Here is a 20682-nt window from a genome sequence, read left to right as displayed (position 1 = left end):
TCTAGCTACCGATGGGAACAGTTTTATTGCTATTCTCACATTTAGCTGGTATCTGTCTGCAATAGGAAAAGTATTCTACAAAGATCACTCATCTAATATCAGTCTTCTCAGTGCTACCGGGATAACTAATGCCGCGTACACACGAGCGGACTGTATGGCGTACTTAGTCAGTCATACAATCCGACGGACAGTCCGTCATACTTTCGACTGAACGGACTTGACCACACACGGATGCACAAACAGTCCGTCGAAAGCTTGCACGATGACGGGACTAGAAATAGGAAGTCCAATACACAGCAAAGCACCCTTCCGCCGTGTAAATCCTTTCTTTTTTTTTTTTATAAATTCTTTTTATTCGTTTTAAAAGAAAAAGTACAGAACATAGCCTCGGGGCATTCCCCGGCTCAAACAATACAACACAACAGGTAAGGCAGAACACCAAAAAAAAACTATCCGCCTAACCCAAAGAACATACAACAACCAAACCCCCTAGCTTGCTGCTAAAATTGACAGGAGCAATGTAAGTCTCAGTAATTAACATTAAGCGTAATGATGTACCATAGGCAGTCTACCAACAGAGATCTACAAGTGGGCGTCAATCGGATACTTAGGCATCCCAAACGCTACCCCAGAGAGAGCTTACCAGAGGAGTTGTCTACTGGATAGATTAGGTTGATAACCCAACAGGGCTGTCCCGTTCCCCAATCGTTGTCTCAGACTCCAACCAGATATTCCAAACCTTCTGAAACTTCTGAGGGCAACCCCGGATGGAATATGCTTCTTTGTACAGTGGTATTGCAAGGTTAACTAATGATTTCCATGCACTCAGGGTGAGGGTCGCTGTAGGGGCCCTCCACCGAAGCACAACAAGTTTCCTCGCATAGTAGAGTAGCAGCCCCAGCAATGTGCGGACTGCCCGCGAGGGAACCAAAGCATCCACCAACCCAAGCAGACATATCTCCGCCGTCTGAGGTATAGGGATCGTTGTCAGCTCAGTAATAAAAGAGAGTATGCTTGACCAATAACGTTGAACCACGGGGCAAGCCCAAATCATATGAATATACCCCGCCAAATCCGCTCCACAGCGCCAGCACTGTGACGAAGAGTCAGGGTAAATCCTATGAAGTCTACATGGGGTGTAATAAAATTTATGTAGTATTTTAAATTGAATTAGCCGATCTCTTGAGGAAATCAAATGTCTAAAGGGGGAGTCCCAAATGTCCTCCCAGTCCTCCCCATCCAATCCCGGCAGCTCCTCCACCCAGAATTCCCTAAGTTTTTCCAATCCACTATGAACCGAGGGCTGCAAAGCCTTGTATATCGTGGATAATGGTTTAAGCAGCGACTCCTGACGTAGAAGTGTCTCCATACTAGACTGGTATAAGGTCAGGGGCGAACCACCAAACTGAGTCCCAAACGCATGACGAAGCTGCAGGAATCGGAAGAAGTACACATTGGGCAAATTAAACCTAGATTTAAGCTGGTCAAATGTCAGCAATGCACCATTCTCACAAATGTGGTGTAGACACCGAACGCCCCTCGACGCCCACACAATCGGATCCGGAATAGAGTAGAATTCAGGTAGGGAGGGATTGAGCCACAATGGAGTATTAGGAGAGAGCACTCGGGGCCCAGTCAGCCGGTGGCCACACACCCCAGACCACGCCCTCAGCACCGTCCTCATCGAGATTGTGAGAGGATGCGGAGCACGGGGGCCCCTAAATAAAACGTTCCGCAGTGCTTCGAACGAGCCCACAATGGAGGCCTCCAAGGCAACAGCTGCGTTGGTGGCATCCGAGGTAAGCCAGCCATGGACATGCGTGAGCATCGCTGCTATAAAGTAGAGAAAAAAATTAGGGCACGCCAGGCCCCCCTGCGTCCAAGGTCTCTGTAGTATGGACAAGCGGAATCGGGGAGGCGTGGCGCCCCACAAGAAACTGGAAATATGTGAGTCCAGTCGCCGAAAAAGAATTTTGGGTATCCACATTGGAGAATGGCGCATTACATATAGGAGAGGGGGAAGCAATTTCATTTTAATTAAATTAATTTGACCTATTAACGTAAGGGGGAGGTTGGCCCACACTTTGAGCCTATTCTGTGTGGTTTGTAGGATGGGAAGAAGATTAAGTTTACAAAAATCCTGTACCCTGGGAGAAATGATGACACCAAGATACTTAATTTGTCCCGCCCACTGTAGCGGAAGGGAGGGGTCAGCCAGCCTCCCAGCATCTGGGTCCACTGGCAGGATCTGGGACTTGTCCCAGTTAACCCTCAGGCCCGACACCTCCGCAAAGCATGATAAAAGCTCCAACGCCGCCCGGAGGGACGGGCCGGGATGCCGGAGGAAGAGAATAATATCATCTGCGTACAGTGCAATCTTTTCCTCCAAGGATTCCACCCGCACCCCCCGAACGTCGTCCGAGGATCGCAGCGCAACCGCTAAGGGCTCCACCATCAAGGAAAAAAGGGCCGGGGACAGAGGGCACCCCTGCCGGGTACCCCTCTCCACCGGAAACAGAGAGGACAGCACACCTCCCAGTTTGATTTGTGCATTTGGTTTCCGGTATAACATTCGAATCCACTTCCTATAGACGGGGCCAAAGCCATATAATCTGAGTACCTCCTCCATGTAGGCCCAGGACACTGAGTCAAATGCCTTTTCAAGGTCCAAGGCCACGAGAACCCTGGTGTCCTGGTCCGTAGAAGGGATTTGCAAATGAGTGAAAACTCTACGGATATTGATATCCGTTGACTTCCCTGGCATGAAACCGGTCTGGTCCATGTTCACTAAAAACGGGAGGATTCCCATCAGCCTGGTGGCTAACACTTTTGTCAGTATCTTCAAGTCATAATTGAGAAGGGATATAGGACGGTATGCCGAACAATAGGAGGCATCCTTCCCCAGAACTATGTGGGCCTGTGTCATCGAGTCAGGTAGAGATCCAAACAAAGGGCATACAATTTATGGAGCCGTGGGACTAAATCAGCCATGTACATTTTGTACCAGTCACCCGGAAGTCCATCAGGGCCCGGCGTCTTATTAGGAGGCAGGGAGCGGATTGCTGCCTCTATTTCAATGATGGAAATGTCTGCTTCCAGTAAGGCCACGTCTTCCCCCGTCAAACAGTCAGTGAGATACCCTGAAGAAATGAGAGGTGCTCAGGGGACAACTGCTCAGTGGTGGATCCATACAATGAGGAAAAATACTTTTGAAATTCATTAAGGATGTCAGCTGGTTTAGAAGTCACACCCCCTGTCGCAGTATGTATCATGGGTACAACCGTTTGAAATTTGGGGTCAGCCACCAGACCGGCCAAAAGTCTCCCATTCTTGTCCCCAGATTCAAATATCCTGGCTCTAAGCGACCACTCCGAGGAGGTGTAAATCCTTTCTGAGCATGCGCCATTCTTAGTCCGTCGAACTAGCCTACTGACGAGCGGATTGTCCGCTGAAACCAAAGTACGACGGACAGAATTTCGAAAAATCCGAAATACTTAGTACGCCAGACTGCACGCTGAAAAAGTCCGCTGAAGCCCACACACGAGCGGACTGTCCGCTGAAATGTGTTTCAGCGGACTAAGTTGGACAGACAGTCCACCTGTGTGTACGCGGCTTTATTCTCCACCTTTAGTGTCACACTGATTATCAGACTCACAACACATTTCTTTTAACTGTGAGAAAATGTGAGAAAAGCCGTGGGATTGTTTACGTGCTTGAATTGAAGTTGCAACAGCAAAAGAAAGCAAAAAAGTCCTGATTATATTGATAAAACATAATTCAACTATTTTACATTCACATCAAGCATACATCCTAATGTAAACTGTCTCACCTATCTCACATCTCTAATGCAATTTGTCTTTTCGCCATGTCATACTTTGCCGAGTATACTCGCTACATGACACGTAAGGATCCTGAAAAATTATAGAAACCTAGTCACGCCAATACTGATATTTCGAGTTACAGCAATACATCTAATTTAGTTGCTATTCTGACATTCTGCCTTGGTATTATTTTGCAACGCTCGCTTGAACAATGTAAAGGTAAGCTAGATATTTTTTGTCATTTCCACTTAAGCTCAACCTGTAGATACTGTCTGAATATTATCTTTTCTAATTTTGCTAAATATATTATTAGATTATAGAGATTGCTATGTCAATGGTAAACCTACTCAATGATCTACTGCTAAGTTTAGGATAATACAAAACCATCTTATTGCTACTTTACACGCTGCACATATTAAGAGTAATACAATCATCTCTAGCTACCGATGGGAACAGTTTTAGTGCTATTCTCACATTTAGCTGGTATCTGTCTGCAATAGGAAAAGTGTTCTACAAAGATCACTCATCTAATATCAGTCTTCTCAGTGCTACCGGGATAACTTATACATTTAAAGTAATGAATCGATTTCTCTGTCATTTTGATGCTACTGCAACTAACGCTGCCGACCTCTTGTCAACTGCAAAACGTACTCTCTGCAATATTAAGCGATATATAAACTGTCCTATTTGTCTGCTATGTATAATGTATAAAAATACAATGCTATGTATAATAATATAACTCATACTAATAAAAAAAAACTAAACTAATAATACAACTTTCTCAAAAGCAATATCGTCTTACTGCAATACTTAACTCTGTCATGTGAGTACACTCTGCCATTTTTAGAATAATGTGAATAATGCATCTTAATAATGTTTTAGCCAAAAAAGATGTCTAAAATTCCACTATATGTAGAGAATAAAACTATCTTACATCTAACATCTAAAAATAGCAATAAAGTTTTGTCTTCTGTACACACTAGCCTCTCTGTGTACTCTCTGTGTACCCCAGCATTTCTGTATACACTAGTCTCTCGGTGTACCCCAGCTTCTGTGTATACACTAGCCTCTCTGTATACTCCAGCCTGCCTTCTGTATACACTAGCTTCTCTGTATACTCCAGTCTCACTTTATACCGCAGTCTATCTTCTGTATACAATAGCCTATCTGTATACACTAGCCAAAATTTTGTATACACTAGCCTCTCCATATGCACAATAGCCTATCTCAATTCCCTTGTTTGTCTTTTCTGTACACTAGCCTAACGTTATACCCTAGCCTCTGTTTATATACAAGCCTCTCTGTATACCCCAGCCTGTTTATTGTAGACCATAGACTCTCTGTATACATCAGCCTCTCTGTATATACTAGTCTGTCTGTATACACTAACAAGTCTGCATACACTAGCCTCTCTGTGTACCCCAACCACTCTGTATACCATTGGCTGTATTCTGTATACACTAGCCTTTCTGTATACCCTAAACCTACCCAAACCTCTCTGTAAATCTAGCCTCTCTGTAGCTCTTTGTATACCCCAGCCTCTCTGTATACACAAGAGCTTGTCTTTTATATGCACTAGCCTGACTACTGTATAACCTAGCTTCTCTGTATACTCCAGCCTCACTGTATACCCGAGACTGTCTTCTGTATACACTAGCCTTTCTCTATTCATTAGCCAGTCATTTATTTACACTAGCCAGTCATCTGTATACACTAGCCTCTCTTGATATACTAGCCTCTCTTTATACTCTTGGCTGTCTTCTATATACTCTAGCCTCTTGTTGTATACACTAGCCTCTCTTTATACCCAAGCCTGTTTTCTGTATACTCTATATTCTCTATATACTCCAGCCTCTCTGTATGCCCCAGTGTGTCTTCTGTATACATGTGCCTGTCATCAATATGCACTAGCCTGTCTTTTTTTTTACACTAGTCTCTGGGTATACCCCAGGCTCTCTGTTTAACCCAGCCATTTTCTTTATACAATAGCATCTCTGTTTTACCAAGCCTCTCTGTATACACTAGCCTCTCTGTATACCCCATTCTCTAGCATTTCTTTATACACTTGCCTCTATGTATACCAAAGCTTGCCTTTTGTATACACTAGCCTCCCTGTAACCCCTAGCCTCTCTGTATACTCTAGCCTCAGCCTGAATGATATCGGGCACTTTCAGGGTGATGTGGCCGTTGGCTATATTGCTATCCACTCTCAACCCTCTTGACAAACGCCAAGATGGACACCTCGGCAAACAAGCAGAAAAATAAAACAGGTCATCGATGCCAACAACATACTAAAGAAAAGCCTATGGCACCTGATATTCTCAGACGGTCTCCCATCCAGGTACTAACCAGGCCCGACCCTTTTTAGCATTCAAGATCAGATGAGATCGGGCACATTTAAGGTGATGTGGCCATAGGCAATCTTTCTGGCCACTCTAAACCCTCTTGACAAATGCCAAAATGGTCACCTAGGCAAACAAGCAGAAAAATAAAACAGGTCTTTGACGCCAACAACATATTGAAAAAAAGCCTGTGGTACCAGGTTTTTCCAGGTGTATTCCTATCCAGGTACTAACCAGGCCTGACGCTGCGCAGCATCCGAGATCAGATGAAATTGGGCGCATTTAGGGTAATATGGCCATAGGCAATCTTGCTGGACACTCTCAATCCTCTTAACAAACGCCAAGTCGGCAAACAAGCAAACAACATATTAAGAAAGGCTAAGGCACCTGGTACTCCCAGGCGGTTTCCCATCCAGGTACAAACCATGTGCGAACCTGCTCAGCATTCGAGATCAGACGAGATCAGGCGCATTCAGGGTGATGTGGCGGTAGGCGATCTTTGTGGCCACTCTCAATCCTCTTGAAAAATGACAAGATGGTCAACTCAGCAAACAACAGAAAAATAAAACAGGTCGTCTACGCCAACAACATGTTAAAAAAAGCCTACGGCACATGATAATCCCAGGCGGTCTCCCATCCAGGTACTTAGCATCCAAGATCAGAAGAAATTGGGCGCATTCAGGGTGATGTGGCCGTAGGCAATTTTGCTGACCACTCTCAACCCTCTTGACAAATGCCAAGATGGTCAACTCGGCAAACAAGCATAAAAATAAAACAGTTTGGGGCGCAGGCTTAACTAAGGCATATCGTCTAACTGCCAAACTTACACTCTGCCTTTTATAGAAAGTATGCTAACAATAAAACTCCACTATATGTAGAGATAAAACTATCTTAAATCGTTAGCAAACGGTTTTACTGCTCAATCAGTATCGACCATCATGACATAAGAAAATAAACTCTTCCACTGTTTGTCTCTGTTTTCTGTATTACTTCACCTTAAGGTTCACACTGATTATCACAGTGAGAACACATTTCTTTTAACCGCATCAAAATGAGAGAAAAGCCGTGGAATGGTTTACATGGTTGAGTTGTAGTTGCAACAGCATTAGAAAGCAATACAGTTTACGTTGATAAAACATAATGCAACTATTTTACATTCACATGAAGCATACATCCTAATGTAAACTTTCTCTGACTATTAACGCTCAGGGTTATTGATATCCTGACATTATGCCGAAATGTTTAACCACTTCCCGACCAGCGCACGACGATGTACGTCGACAGAATGGCACGGGCAGGCATATTGGCGTACAGGTACGTCCAATATTCAATGCCGCACTGCCATCGGGAGCGCGCCGCCGGCGGCGCGCTCCCACGCTGGTCGGAACCCCCGTAAGTCCGGTCTGGTGACCCTCTTGGCGTTTGTCAAGAGGGTTGATAGTGGCCAGCAAGATCACCTACGGCCACATCACCGTGGATGTGCCTGATCTCGTCTGATCTCGGATACTAGGCAGGGTCTTGCCTGGTTAGTACCTGGATGGGAGACCGCCTGGGAGTACCAGGTGCCGTAGGCTGTTTTTATTATGTTGTTGGCGTCGACAATCTGTTTTATTTTTACTGCTTGTTTGCCGAGGTGACCATCTTGGCGTTTGTCAAGAGGGTTGAGAGTGGGCAACAAGATCACCTACAGCCACATCACCTTGGATGTGCCCGATCTCGTCTGATCTCGGATACTAAGCCAGGTCGGGCCTGGTTAGTACCTGGATGGGAGACCGCCTGGGAATACCAGGTGCCGTAGGCTTATTTTAATGTTGTTGGCGTCGACGACCTGTTTATTTTTCTGCTTGTTTGCCGAGGTGACCACCTTGGTGTTTGTCAGGAGGGTAGAGAGATGCCAGCAAGATCGCCTACAGGCACATCACCTTGAATGCACCCAATCTGGGATGCTAAGAAGGGTCGGGCCTTGTTAGTACCTGGATGGGAGACTGCCTGGGAATACCAGGTGCCGTAGGCTTTTTTTAATATGTTGTTGGCGTCGACGACCAGTTTTATTTTTTCTGCTTCTTTGCCGAGGTGACCATCTTGGCCTTTGTCAAGAGGGTTGAGAGTGGCCCCCAATATTGCCTACGGCCATATTTCCCTAAATGTGCTCAATCTCATCTGATCTCGGATGCTAAGCAGGGTCGGGCCTGGTTAGTACCTGGATGGTAAACTGCATTTTTTAAAATATGCTGTTGGCATCGACGACCTGTTTTATTTTTCTGCTTGGTTGCCGAGGTAAACATAGTGGCGTTTGTCAAGAGGGTTGAGAGTGGCCATCAAGATCGCCTATAGCGCCATTGCCATGGATGCGTCCGATCTTGTCTTATCTCGGATACTAAGCATGGTTGGGCCTGGTTAGTACCTGGATGGGAGACCGCCTGGGAATACCAAGTGTCGTGGGCTTTTTTTTATATGTTGTTGGCGTCGACCTGTTTTATTTTTCTGCTTGTTTGCCAAGGTGACCATCTTGGAGTTTGTCCAAAGGGTTAGGAGTGGCCAAAGAGATCGCATAGGGCCATATCACCCTGAATGCACCCAATCTCGCCTGATCTCAGTTGCTAAGCAGGGTCGGACCCGGTTAGTACCTGGATGGGAAGAGTGCCATGGAATACCAGGTGCACTAGGCTTTTTAATGATGTTGGCATCGACGAGCTGTTTATTTTTCTGCTTGTTTGCCGGGGTGACCATCTTGGCGTCGGTCAAGAGGGTTGAGAGTGGCCCACAAGATTGCCTACGGCCACATCACCTTGGATGGGCTCGATCTCTTCTGATCTCCTCAGATGCTTTTTTATAATATTTTGTTGATGCCCATGACCTGTTTTATGTTTCTGTTTGTTTGCCGAGGTGACCATCTTGGCGTTTGTCAAGAGGGTTGAGAGTGGCCAGCAAGGTGGCCTACAGCCTCTTCACCCTGAATGCGCCAGATCTCGTATGATCTCAGATGCTAAGCCGGGTCGGGCCTGGTTAGTACCCGGATGGGAGGCCACCTGGGAATTCGAGGTGCCGTAGGCTATTTTTTAATATGTTGTTGGCGTTGACGACCTGTTTTATTTTTTGCTTGTTTGCCGAGGTGACCATCTTGGCGTTTGTCAAGAGAGTTCAGAGAGTACAGGAAGTTCCCCTATGGCCACAACACCCTGAATGTGCCCGTTCTCGGATGCTAAACAGGGTCGTGCCTGGTTAGTACCTGGATGGGAGACCGTCTGGAAATACCAGGTACCGTAGGCTTTTTTTAATGTTGTTGGCGTTGATGACCTGTTATTTTTTCTGCTTGTTTGCTGAGGTGACCATCGTGGCGTTTGTCAAGAGAGTTGAGAGTAGCCAGCAAGATTGCCTATGGCCACATCACCCTGAATGCGCCCGATCTTGTCTGATCTCGGATGCTAAGCCGGGTCGGGCCTGGTTAGTACCTGGAAGGGAGACCGCCTGGGAATACCAGGTGCTGTAGGCTTTTCTTTAATATGCTGTTGGCGTCGACGACCTGTTTTATTTTTCTGCTTGTTTGTTGAGGTGACCATCTTGGCATTTGTGAAGAGTGTTGAGAGTGGCCAGCAAGATCGCCTATGGCCACATCATCCTGAATGTGCCCAATCTCATCTGATCTCGGGTTTGCTAAGCAGGGTCGGGCCTGGTTAGTACCTGGATGGGAGACTGCCTGGAAATACCAGGTACCGTAGGCATTTTTTAATGTTGTTGGCATTGACGACCTGTTTATTTTTCTGATTGTTTGCCGAGGTGACCATTGTGGCGTTTGTCAAGAGGGTTGAGAGTGGCCAGCAAGATCGCCTACGTCCACATCACCCTGAATGCGCCCAATCTCGGATGCTAAGCAGGGTTGTGCCTTGTTAGTACCTGGATGGGAGAATGCCTGGGAATACCAGGAGCCGTAGGCTTTTTTAATGTTGTTGGCGTCGACGATCTATTTATTTTTCTGCTTGTTTGCTGAGGTGACCATTTTGGCATTGGTCCAAATGGTTAAGAGTGGCCAAAGAGATCGTCTATGGCCACTTCACCCTGAATGCCCCCAATCTCATCTGATCTCAGATGCTAAGCAGGGTCAAGCCTGCTTAGTACCTGAATGGGAGACTGCCTGGGAATACCAGGTACCGTATGCTTTTTTTAATGTTGTTGACAACCTGTTTATTTTTCTGCTTGTTTGCCGAGGTGACCATCTTGGCATTTGTCAAGAGGATTGAGAGTGGCCAGCAAGATCACCAACGGCCACATTACCCAGAGTGCACCCGATATTGTCAGATCTCATATGCTAAGCAGGGTCGGGCCTGGTTAGTACCTGGATGGGAGACTGCCTGGGAATACCAGGTACTGTATGCTTTTTTTTGTTGTTGGCATTGACGACCTGTTTATTTTTCTGCTTGTTTGCCAAGGTGACCATCTTGGAGTTTGTCCAAAGGGTTAGGAGTGGCCAAAGAGATCGCATAGGGCCATATCACCCTGAATGCACCCAATCTCGCCTGATCTCAGTTGCTAAGCAGGGTCGGACCCGGTTAGTACCTGGATGGGAAGAGTGCCAGGGAATACCAGGTGCACTAGGCTTTTTAATGATGTTGGCATCGACGAGCTGTTTATTTTTCTGCTTGTTTGCCGGGGTGACCATCTTGGCGTCGGTCAAGAGGGTTGAGAGTGGCCCACAAGGTTGCCTACGGCCACATCACCTTGGATGGGCTCGATCTCTTCTGATCTCGGATGCTAAGTAGGGTCGGGCCTGGTTAGTACCTCAATGGGAGACCGCCTGGGAAAACAAGGTGCCATAAGCTTTTTTAATAGGTTGTTGGCGTCAATGACCTGTTTTATTTTTCTGCTTGTTTGCCGAGGTGACCCTCTTGGCGTTTGTCAAGAGGGTTGATAGTGGCCAGCAAGATCACTCATGGCCACATCACCGTGGATGTGCCCGATCTCGTCTGTTCTCGGATACTAAGCAGGGTTGCGCCTGGTTAGTACCTGGATGGGAGACCGCCTGGGAGTACCAGGTGCCATAGGCTTTTTTAATATGTTGTTGGCATCGACAATCTGTTTTATTTTTCTGCTTGTTTGCCGAGGTGACCATCTTGGCGTTTGTCAAGAGGGTTGAGAGTGGGCAACAAGATCACCTACAGCCACATCACCTTGGATGTGCCCGATCTCGTCTGATCTTGGATACTAAGCCAGGTCGGGCCTGGTTAGTACCTGGATGGGAGACCGCCTGGGAATACTAGGTGCTGTAGGCTTATTTTAATGTTGTTGGCGTCGACGACCTGTTTATTTTTCTGCTTGTTTGCCGAGGTGACCACCTTGGTGTTTGTCAGGAGGGTAGAGAGTTGCCAGCAAGATCGCCTACAGGCACATCACCTTGAATGCACCCAATCTGGGATGCTAAGAAGGGTCGGGCCTTGTTAATACCTGGATGGGAGACCGCCTGGGAATACCAGGTGCCGTAGGCTTTTTTTAATATGTTGTTGGCGTCGACGACCAGTTTTATTTTTTATGCTTCTTTGCCGAGGTGACCATCTTGGCCTTTGTCAAGAGGGTTGAGAGTGGCCCGCAATATTGCCTACGGCCATATCTCCCTAAATGTGCTCAATCTCATCTGATCTCGGATGCTAAGCAGGGTCGGGCCTGGTTAGTACCTGGATGGTAGACTGAATTTTTTTAAATATGCTGTTGGCATCGACGACCTGTTTTATTTTTCTGCTTGGTTGCCGAGGTAAACATAGTGGCCTTTGTCAAGAGGGTTGAGAGTGGCCATCAAGATCGCCTATAGCTACATTGCCTTGGATGCATCCGATCTTGTCTTATCTCGGATACTAAGCATGGTCGGGCCTGGTTAGTACCTGGATGGGAGACCGCCTGGGAATACCAAGTGTCGTGGGCTTTTTTTTATATGTTGTTGGCGTCGACCTGTTTTATTTTTCTGCTTGTTTGTCGAGGTGACCATCTTGGCTTTTGTCAAGAGGGTTGAAAGTGGCCAGCCAGCTCGCCTATGGCCACATCACCCTGAATGTACCCAATCTCGTCTGATCTCGGATGCTACGCAGGGTTGGGCCTGGTTAGTACCTGGAAGAAAGACGGTCTGGGAAAACCAGGTGTTGTAGGCTTTGAATGTGCTTGATCTCATCTGATCTTGTGCGGAGTGTGCGTGGGAATACCAGGTGCCGTAGGCTTTTTTTAATATGTTGTTGGCGTCAACGACCTGTTTTATTTTTCTGCTTGTTTGCCGAGGTGAAGATCATGGCATTTGTCAAGTGGGTTGAGAGTGACCAGCAAGATCGCCTATGGCAACATCACCTTTAATGCGCCCGATCTTGTCTGATCTCGGATACTAAGCCGGGTCGGGCCTGGTTAGTACCTGGATGGGAGACCGCCTGGGATTACCAGGTGCCGTAGGGTTTTTTTAATATGTTGTTGGCGTCGACGACCTGTTTATTTATCTGCTTGTTTGCTGAGGTCACCATCTTGGCGTTTGTCAGGAGGGTAGAGAGTGGCCAGCAAGATCGCCTACTGCCACATCACCTTGAATGCACTTGATCTCATCTGATCTCAGATGCTAAGCGGGGTCGGGTTAGGTTTGTACCTGAATGGGAGACTACCTGGGAATACCAGGTATCGTAGGCTTTTTTTAATGTTGTTGGCTTCAACGACCTGTTTATTTTTCTACTTGTTTGCTGAGGTGACCATCTTGGCATTTGTTAAGAGGGTTAAGAGTGGCCAAAGAGATCGTCTATGGCCACATCACCCTGAATGCACCCAAAGTTATCTGATCTCGGATGCTAAGCAGGGTCGAGCCTGGTTAATACATGGATGGGAATACAAGGTACCATAAGCTTTTTTAAATGTTGTTGGTGTTGGCAAACTGTTTATTTTTCTGCTTGTTTGCTGAGGTGACCATCTTGGCGTTTGTCAAGAGGGCTAAGAGTGGACAAAGAGACAACCTACAGCCATATCAGCCTGAATGCACCAGGTCTCGTCTGATCTTGGATGCTAAGCATGGTTGGGCCTGGTTAGTACCTGGATGGGAGACCGCCTGGGAATACCAGGTGCCGTAGGCTATTTTTAATATGTTGTTGGCGTTGACGACCTGTTTATTTTTCTGCTTGTTTGCCGAGGTGACCATCTTGTCTTTTGACAAGAGGGTTGAGAGTGGCCATCAAGATCGCCTAAGGCCACATCACCCTGAATGCGCCCGATCTCACCTAATCTTGGATACTAAGCAGGGTTGAGCCTGGTTAGTACCTGGATGGGAGACCGCTTGGGAATACCAGGTGCCGTAGGCTTTTTTTATATGTTGTTAGTGTCGATGACCTGTTTTATTTTTCTGCTTGTTTGCCGAGGTGACCATTTTGACATTTGTCAAGAGGGTTGAGAGTGGCCAGCAAGATAGCCTACGGCCACATCACCCTGAATGCGCCCGATCTCGTATGCTAAGCCGGGTCGGGCCTGGTTAGTACCTGGAAGGGAGACCGCCTGGGAATACCAGATGCCGTCGGCTTTTTTTTAATATGTTGTTGGCGTCGACGATCTGTTTTATTTTTCAGCTTGTTTGCCGAGGTGACCATCTTGGCGTTTGTCAAGAGGGTTGAGAGTGGGCAGCAAGATCACCTACGGCCACATCACCTTGGATGCGCCCAATCTTGTCTGATCTCAGACGCTAAGCAGGGTCGGGCCTGGTTAGTACCTGGATGGGAGACCATCTGGGAAAACCTTGTGCCATAAGCTTTTTTCTAATATGTTGTTGGCTTCGATGACCTGTTTTATTTTTCTGCTTGTTTGCCAAGGCGACCATCTTGGTGTTTTGTCAAGGGGGTTGACAGTGGCCAGCAAGATTGCCTACAGCCACATCGCCTTGGATGCGCCTGATCTTGTCTGATCTCAGATACTAAGCAGGGTTGGCCCTGGTTAGTACTTGGATGGTAGACTGCCTGGGAATACCAGGTACCGTAGGCTTTTTTTAATTGTTGTTGGCGTTGACGACCTGTTTATTTTTCTGCTTGTTTGCCGAGGCGACCGTCTTGGCATTTGTCAAGAAGGTTGAAAGTGGCCAGCAAGATCGCCTATGGCCACATCATCCTGAATGTGCCCAATCTCGTCTGATTTCGGATGCTACGCAGGGTTGGGCCTCGTTAGTACCTGGATGGGAGTCTGCCTGGGAATACCAGGTGCCGTAGGCTTTTTTTAATATATTGTTGGTGTCAACGACCTGTTTCATTTTTCTGCTTGTTTGCCGAGGTGACCATCATGGCGTTTGTCAAGAGGGTTGAGAGTGGCCAGCAAGATCGCCTATGGCCACATCACCCTGAATGCGCCCGATCTCATCTGATCTCGGATGCTAAGCAGGGTCGGGCCTGGTTAGTACCTGGAAGGGAGACCGCCTGGGAATACCAGGTGCCGTAGGCTTTTTTTAATATATTGTTGGTGTCAACGACCTGTTTCATTTTTCTGCTTGTTTGTCGAGGTGACCATCTTGGCTTTTGTCAAGAGGGTTGAAAGTGGCCAGCAAGATCACCTACGGCCACATCACCGTGGATGTGCCCGATCTTGTCTTATCTCGGATACTAAGCATGGTTGGGCCTGCTTAGTACCTGGATGGGAGACCGCCTGGGAATACCAAGTGTCGTGGGCTTTTTTTTATATGTTGTTGGCGTCGACCTGTTTTATTTTTCTGCTTGTTTGCCGAGGTGAAGATCATGGCGTTTGTCAAGAGGGTTGAGAGTGGCCAGCAAGATCGCCTATGGCAACATCACCTTTAATGCGCCCGATCTTGTCTGATCTCGGATACTAAGCCGGGTCGGGCCTGGTTAGTACCTGGATGGGAGACCGCCTGGGAATACCAGGTGCCGTAGGCTTTTTTTAATGTTGTTAGCGTTGACGACCTGTTTATTTTTCTGCTTGTTTGCCGAGGTGACCACCTTGGCGTTTGTCAGGAGGGTAGAGAGTGGCCAGCATGATCGCCAACAGCCACATCACCTTGAATGCACCCAATCTGGGATGTTAAGAAGGGTCGGGCCTTGTTAGTACCTGGATGGGAGACCGCCTGGTAATACCAGGTGCCGTAGGCTTTTTTTAATATGTTGTTGGCGTTGATGACCAGTTTTATTTTTCTGCTTGTTTGCCGACGTGACCATCTTGGTGTTTGTCAAGAGGGTTGAGAGTGGCCAGAAATATCTCCTACGGCCATATCTCCCTGAATGTGCACAATCTCGTCTGATCTCGGATGCTAAAGCAGGGTCGGGCCTGGTTAGTACCTGGATGGGAGACCGCCTGGGAAAATCATGTGCCGTAAGCTTTTTTTCTAATATGTTGTTGGCGTCAACGACCTGTTCTATTTTTCTGCTTATTTGCCGAGGTGACCATCTTGGCGTTTTGTCAAGGGGGTTGACAGTGGCCAGCAAGATCGCCTACGGCCACATTGCCTTGAATGTGCCCAAACTTGTCTGATCTCGGATACTAAGCAGGGTCGGGCCTGTTTAGTACCTGGATGGTAGACTGCCTGGGAATACCAGGTACCGTAGGCTTTTTTTAATGTTGTTGGCGTTGACGACCTGTTTATTTTTATGCTTGTTTGCCGAGGTAACCATCTTGGTGTTTGTCAAGAGGGTTGAGAGTGGCATGCAAGATCACCTATAGCCACATCACTCTGAATGCACCTGATCTGATCTGTTCTTGGATGCTAAGCAGGGTCGGGCCTGGTTAGTACCTGGATGGGAGACTACCTGAGAATACCAGGTGCCGCAGGATTTTTTTTAATACTATTTTTCTGCTTTTTTTTTTTGTTTGCCGAGGTGACCATAGTGGCGTTTGTCAAGAGGGTTGAGAGTGGCCATCAAGATTGCCTACGGCCAAATCACCCTGAATGCGCCTGATCTCGCCTGGTCCCGTGTGCTAAGCAGGGTCGGGCCTGGTTAGTACCTAGATGGGAGACCGCCTGGGAATACCATGTGCAGTAGACTTTTTTTTAATATATTGTTGGCGTCGATGACCTGTTTTATTTTTCTGCTTGTTTGCCGAGGTGACCATTTTGACATTTGTCAAGAGGGTTGAGAGTGGCCAGCAAGATAGCCTACGGCCACATCACCCTGAATGCGCCCGATCTCATATGCTCAGCCGGGTCGGGCCTGGTTAGTACCTGGAAGGGAGACCGCCTGGGAATACCAGATGCCGTCGGCTTTTTTTTAATATGTTGTTGGCGTCGACGATCTGTTTTATTTTTCTGCTTGTTTGCCGAGGTGACCATCTTGGCGTTTGTCAAGAGGGTTGAGAGTGGGCAGCAAGATCACCTACGGCCACATCACCTTGGATGCGCCCAATCTTGTCTGATCTCAGACGCTAAGCAGGGTCGGGCCTGGTTAGTACCTGGATAGGAGACCGTCTGGGAAAAACATGTGCCATAAGCTTTTTTCTAATATGTTGTTGGCTTCGATGACCTGTTTTATTTTTCTGCTTGTTTGCCAAGGCGACCATCTTGGTGTTTTGTCAAGGGGGTTGACAGTGGCCAGCAAGATTGCCTACAGCCACATCGCCTTGGATGCGCCTGATCTCGTCTGATCTCAGATACTAAGCAGGGTTGGCCCTGGTTAGTACTTGGATGGTAGACTGCCTGGGAATACCAGGTACCGTAGGCTTTTTTTAATTGTTGTTGGCTTTGACGACCTGTTTATTTTTCTGCTTGTTTGCCGAGGCGACCGTCTTGGCGTTTGTCAAGAAGGTTGAAAGTGGCCAGCAAGATCGCCTATGGCCACATCACCCTGAATGTGCCCAATCTCGTCTGATTTCGGATGCTACGCAGGGTTGGGCCTCGTTAGTACCTGGATGGGAGTCTGCCTGGGAATACCAGGTGCCGTAGGCTTTTTTTAATATATTGTTGGTGTCAACGACCTGTTTCATTTTTCTGCTTGTTTGCCGAGGTGACCATCATGGCGTTTGTCAAGAGGGTTGAGAGTGGCCAGCAAGATCGCCTATGGCCACATCACCCTGAATGCGCCCGATCTCATCTGATCTCGGATGCTAAGCCGGGTCGGGCCTGGTTAGTACCTGGAAGGGAGACCGCCTGGGAATACCAGATGCCGTAGGCTTTTTTTAATATGTTGTTGGCGTCGACGATCTGTTTTATTTTTCTGCTTGTTTGCCGAGGTGACCATCTTGGCGTTTATCAAGAGGGTTGAGAGTGGGCATCAAGATCACCTATGGCCACATCACCTTGGATGCATCCAATCTTGTCTGATCTCAGACGCTAAGCAGGGTCGGGCCTTGTTAGTACCTGGATGGGAGACCGTCTGGGAAAACCATGTGCCGTCGAACAGGTCATGCGGGGGAGGAGCCTTGAGCGGCAGCATCTCCAGAGCTAGCAGGTGCAGGTGTGGATCAGCCCTCCTCTCATTGCTGTGATCTAGCCGCCTGATCCCACTCGAAGCTGGCTTTGGCGCCCATGAGGTAGCCTCTCTCCCTCACCCTCTCCCCTCCATACCTCGGGTTTGCGTGCTGCTCCGGGAGGCTCTCGGGCGGCCTCCGGGACTGCTGTGCGGCTGGCGTCCGGGAGGGACGTGGCAGATGCTCGGACAGGGATGTCATCTCTCCAGGTGACCGGCGATATCCCGAGGCAGGTCAGAGATCCCCGGAGCTACGAATAGAAATCGAAGTCTCCAAGCGCCCTTTGCTGATCAGGGAGGAGATTGCAGGATCTGACACTATGGTATACTAAAGCCTCAGGAGAAATACGTGCAGTTGAGCAGTAAGAAATCTGCAGAGGAAGCTTGGAATGTGACCCTGACGGAAGCCCTGTGGAATGGGTATGTGGACTTTTTTTGTTTGAAAAATTTCTCTCCTATTTGAAAAGACTGGATAAATATACTGCTGGGGGCATTTTCAACATATCGATAGCATAAAGATGTCGCTGAAAAATATTAGAGACTAGCCCCTCTGATATATCGCTGAGATGGAATGGAAAAGTAAAACATTATCCCTTAATATTAAATTATAATCTGGAAGAGAAACTGTGTGTCTTAAATGTGCATAGGGTTGCACTAAAAAACGACATTGCTGGGTCGGTCTCTGCGGTAAATCGGACTTATCTTTTCTCTGTTGTTTCGTTGACTCTTTTTCAGACATTGTGATGGGATATCAATTTTGAGTTACTGCAAATAACGTGGATCTAAGAACCCCAAGGGGGAATAGAGACGCTTAATATTCTATACTGAGGTTGAATATTTGGTGCCCACTTGCCCCCGCCTTTGGATACTGACTTTTAGAGCACAGAATAAAAAAGTAAAAACAAAAAGGGGGGAAAAGGAGAAAGTAAAATAAAAGGGAAGGACCCCCATACCTGGTGAATAAAATCAAGACCTAGAGAGTAACCGCCAATGGGAAGACATAACTATACTGAGACAAACAATTCGGGACTACCCTTACACACTATACTAGTGTAAATGCAGAGTGGTATAAGTAAAAAGCCAGTGGCTTAATGAAGGGGAAGACATCAAAATCAGGAGCCACCCCTAAATCTCCCCGACGGAGTTTGGTTATAAGCCCCGGCTCAATGAATAAGTACGTCACACTAACGGGGGGCGCTGAAAAACAACAACAAACAAGAAGCTCCCAAGCAGATAAAGAAAAAAGGGAAAAGGAAAGAAAGGACAGGGACAGGAAAAAGCTTCAACCACAAAATAACTCCCTAAGGGACCAAGAAGGTCAGTTAGAGGGGGAGATAGAACAGTCAATAGAAGCAGAGTATGAAACAGAAGGTACACAGACATATCCAACTCAATATGAAGACCCCTTATCTATGCCTACAAAAAAAGAAATAAGTTCGATGTTCGCGGCATTGGAAAATTTTATGAAAATGGAAATGGAAAAATTACATAAAAACCTCGCCCACATATTGGAACGAGTAGAAAATATTGAAAAAAAACTGAAAAAGACGCAAACACAATAAAGAACTTAGAAGTAGAAATATCATCATTAAAAAAGCACACCGGTAACAAGCATATAAAGTAGAGGCACAGGAAAATAGGGACAGAAGAAAGAATATAAGAATACGGGGAGTCCCGGATTCCTTTCAGCAAGAAGATCTAACAGCAGTAATAAATAAAATATGCAACCCATTGTTGAATAAAGAAACAACAACAAACTCAATAAGTATTGAAAAAGTTTACAGATTAAGGAAACCAAAGGAATTGCCACGGGACATGCCACGCGATATAATAGTGCGTTTTCAAAACGAAGAAGATAAGTATCAAATATGGAGAAACATCAGGTTACAGACATCAATAGAATATGAAGGAAAGACTATACAAATCTTCCAGGATTTGTCCCCAGATACCTTAAGGAGAAGAAGAGAACTAAAACCATTATTAGAAGTGCTGACGGAGAATGGTGTTCAATATAATTGGGGTTTCCCAGCGTCCCTAATAGCCAGAAAAAATGGTCGGACAGTCAGACTGAGACATATTGAGGAAATAACCGAGTTTTGTAAAAAACTACATCCGAGGATGTAAAGAGGGGGCCCCCTTTTTCTTTGTTTTTGTTTTTTTTCTCCCGGAGGGAAGAGGCGGGGGAGGGGGGGAGGGGCGGGAGGAGGAGGGGGTCCACTTGGCTTGTTGGGTAACCATCTCGCAAACATTAGACGAGATGGTCGGCGAAGTGGCCAAACAGAGCACCACCCTAAGACACGGGGATAAATGGAACAAGGTGGTTCCGTATAAGACACCCCAGACTATGAGGGGGCAGGGGTGGGGGAGGGTAGTAAGGGTGGGGATGGCTGTTGGTCCGAACTTATTAAATGAAAGTAAAGTGTTTTTAGATTTGTCGGATGGGAGATCTTAATATAGTAACATATAACGTGAGAGGAATGATCTCCCCAAAAAAAAGGTATAGTATTATGAGGGAACTGGAGGGATATTCGGCGGACATTGTTTTCTTACAGGAGACACATATATCTCTGGATACCAATGTCCGGCTGAATACAAGAAGGTTTCCAACATGGTACTATGCAGATTCCCCGATAAGGGGTTCTAAGGGGGTAACTATCGGAATAGCAAGTAACGTCAGATGGTCTTTAGAGGGGACGAAGGTAGACCCAGAGGGGAGATTCTTATTTGTAAAAGGGAGTATCTTAAAAAAGAAATATACATTAGTGAATATCTATAACCCCAATAGGGCCCCAAAAAAATACCTGAATGGGATCCTGAACATCTTAGACAATTACAAAGAAGGCCAAGTGATATTAGCGGGAGATCTAAATTTTACTATGAATGCAGATGTAGATAGTACGTCAAATGCTCCCCCCAAGAAATTAAACAACATAGAAGATTAAAAAACAAATTACACACACAACAGCTAGTAGACGTATGGAGAATATGTAATTTGGGTGTAAAAGACTACACATATTATTCCACGGTACATGACATGTATGCGAGACTGGACTATATATTATTAGAACATGATATATTAGAAAATGTAATAAAAACACAGATAGGAAGCATCACCCTATC

The 20682-nt window shown here is 46.6% G+C and overlaps 1 non-coding gene and 26 pseudogenes across 1 annotated transcript; 26 read left to right on the top strand and 1 right to left on the bottom strand.

The window, feature by feature from the left end:
- Positions 1–6121: 6121 nt before the first annotated feature.
- LOC143990750 (5S ribosomal RNA) lies at positions 6122–6240 on the bottom strand (annotated as a pseudogene).
- A 1378-nt stretch (positions 6241–7618) lies between these two features.
- LOC143990777 (5S ribosomal RNA) lies at positions 7619–7737 on the top strand (annotated as a pseudogene).
- A 108-nt stretch (positions 7738–7845) lies between these two features.
- On the top strand, positions 7846–7964 carry LOC143990829 (5S ribosomal RNA; annotated as a pseudogene).
- A 1134-nt stretch (positions 7965–9098) lies between these two features.
- LOC143990839 (5S ribosomal RNA) lies at positions 9099–9217 on the top strand (annotated as a pseudogene).
- A 320-nt stretch (positions 9218–9537) lies between these two features.
- LOC143990854 (5S ribosomal RNA) lies at positions 9538–9656 on the top strand (annotated as a pseudogene).
- Positions 9657–9764: 108 nt separating this feature from the next.
- Positions 9765–9885, top strand: LOC143990857 (5S ribosomal RNA; annotated as a pseudogene).
- A 316-nt stretch (positions 9886–10201) lies between these two features.
- On the top strand, positions 10202–10320 carry LOC143990913 (5S ribosomal RNA; annotated as a pseudogene).
- Positions 10321–10861: 541 nt separating this feature from the next.
- On the top strand, positions 10862–10980 carry LOC143990852 (5S ribosomal RNA; annotated as a pseudogene).
- Positions 10981–11086: 106 nt separating this feature from the next.
- On the top strand, positions 11087–11205 carry LOC143990746 (5S ribosomal RNA; annotated as a pseudogene).
- Positions 11206–11311: 106 nt separating this feature from the next.
- LOC143990959 (5S ribosomal RNA) lies at positions 11312–11430 on the top strand (annotated as a pseudogene).
- A 748-nt stretch (positions 11431–12178) lies between these two features.
- LOC143990900 (5S ribosomal RNA) lies at positions 12179–12297 on the top strand (annotated as a pseudogene).
- A 173-nt stretch (positions 12298–12470) lies between these two features.
- Positions 12471–12589, top strand: LOC143990847 (5S ribosomal RNA; annotated as a pseudogene).
- Positions 12590–12695: 106 nt separating this feature from the next.
- LOC143990769 (5S ribosomal RNA) lies at positions 12696–12814 on the top strand (annotated as a pseudogene).
- Positions 12815–13129: 315 nt separating this feature from the next.
- On the top strand, positions 13130–13248 carry LOC143990692 (5S ribosomal RNA; annotated as a pseudogene).
- Positions 13249–13354: 106 nt separating this feature from the next.
- Positions 13355–13473, top strand: LOC143990980 (5S ribosomal RNA; annotated as a pseudogene).
- A 323-nt stretch (positions 13474–13796) lies between these two features.
- LOC143990887 (5S ribosomal RNA) lies at positions 13797–13915 on the top strand (annotated as a pseudogene).
- A 109-nt stretch (positions 13916–14024) lies between these two features.
- Positions 14025–14143, top strand: LOC143990818 (5S ribosomal RNA; annotated as a pseudogene).
- Positions 14144–14248: 105 nt separating this feature from the next.
- On the top strand, positions 14249–14367 carry LOC143990881 (5S ribosomal RNA; annotated as a pseudogene).
- A 107-nt stretch (positions 14368–14474) lies between these two features.
- On the top strand, positions 14475–14593 carry LOC143990823 (5S ribosomal RNA). The gene has a single exon (XR_013277453.1). It is a non-coding gene; the product is annotated as a 5S ribosomal RNA (ribosomal RNA).
- A 107-nt stretch (positions 14594–14700) lies between these two features.
- LOC143990835 (5S ribosomal RNA) lies at positions 14701–14819 on the top strand (annotated as a pseudogene).
- Positions 14820–14923: 104 nt separating this feature from the next.
- Positions 14924–15042, top strand: LOC143990398 (5S ribosomal RNA; annotated as a pseudogene).
- Positions 15043–15362: 320 nt separating this feature from the next.
- Positions 15363–15482, top strand: LOC143990849 (5S ribosomal RNA; annotated as a pseudogene).
- Positions 15483–15592: 110 nt separating this feature from the next.
- Positions 15593–15711, top strand: LOC143990859 (5S ribosomal RNA; annotated as a pseudogene).
- Positions 15712–15815: 104 nt separating this feature from the next.
- LOC143990911 (5S ribosomal RNA) lies at positions 15816–15934 on the top strand (annotated as a pseudogene).
- Positions 15935–16699: 765 nt separating this feature from the next.
- Positions 16700–16818, top strand: LOC143990755 (5S ribosomal RNA; annotated as a pseudogene).
- Positions 16819–16923: 105 nt separating this feature from the next.
- LOC143990837 (5S ribosomal RNA) lies at positions 16924–17042 on the top strand (annotated as a pseudogene).
- A 107-nt stretch (positions 17043–17149) lies between these two features.
- Positions 17150–17268, top strand: LOC143990804 (5S ribosomal RNA; annotated as a pseudogene).
- The last annotated feature ends 3414 nt before the right edge of the window (positions 17269–20682 follow it).

Source organism: Lithobates pipiens, unplaced genomic scaffold (assembly GCF_037356315.1).
Source record: "Lithobates pipiens isolate NorthernLeopardFrog02 unplaced genomic scaffold, aLitPip1_a1.2 Scaffold_18, whole genome shotgun sequence".
NCBI classification, from domain to species: domain Eukaryota; kingdom Metazoa; phylum Chordata; class Amphibia; order Anura; family Ranidae; genus Lithobates; species Lithobates pipiens.
This window is presented reverse-complemented; position numbering and strand designations above follow the sequence as displayed.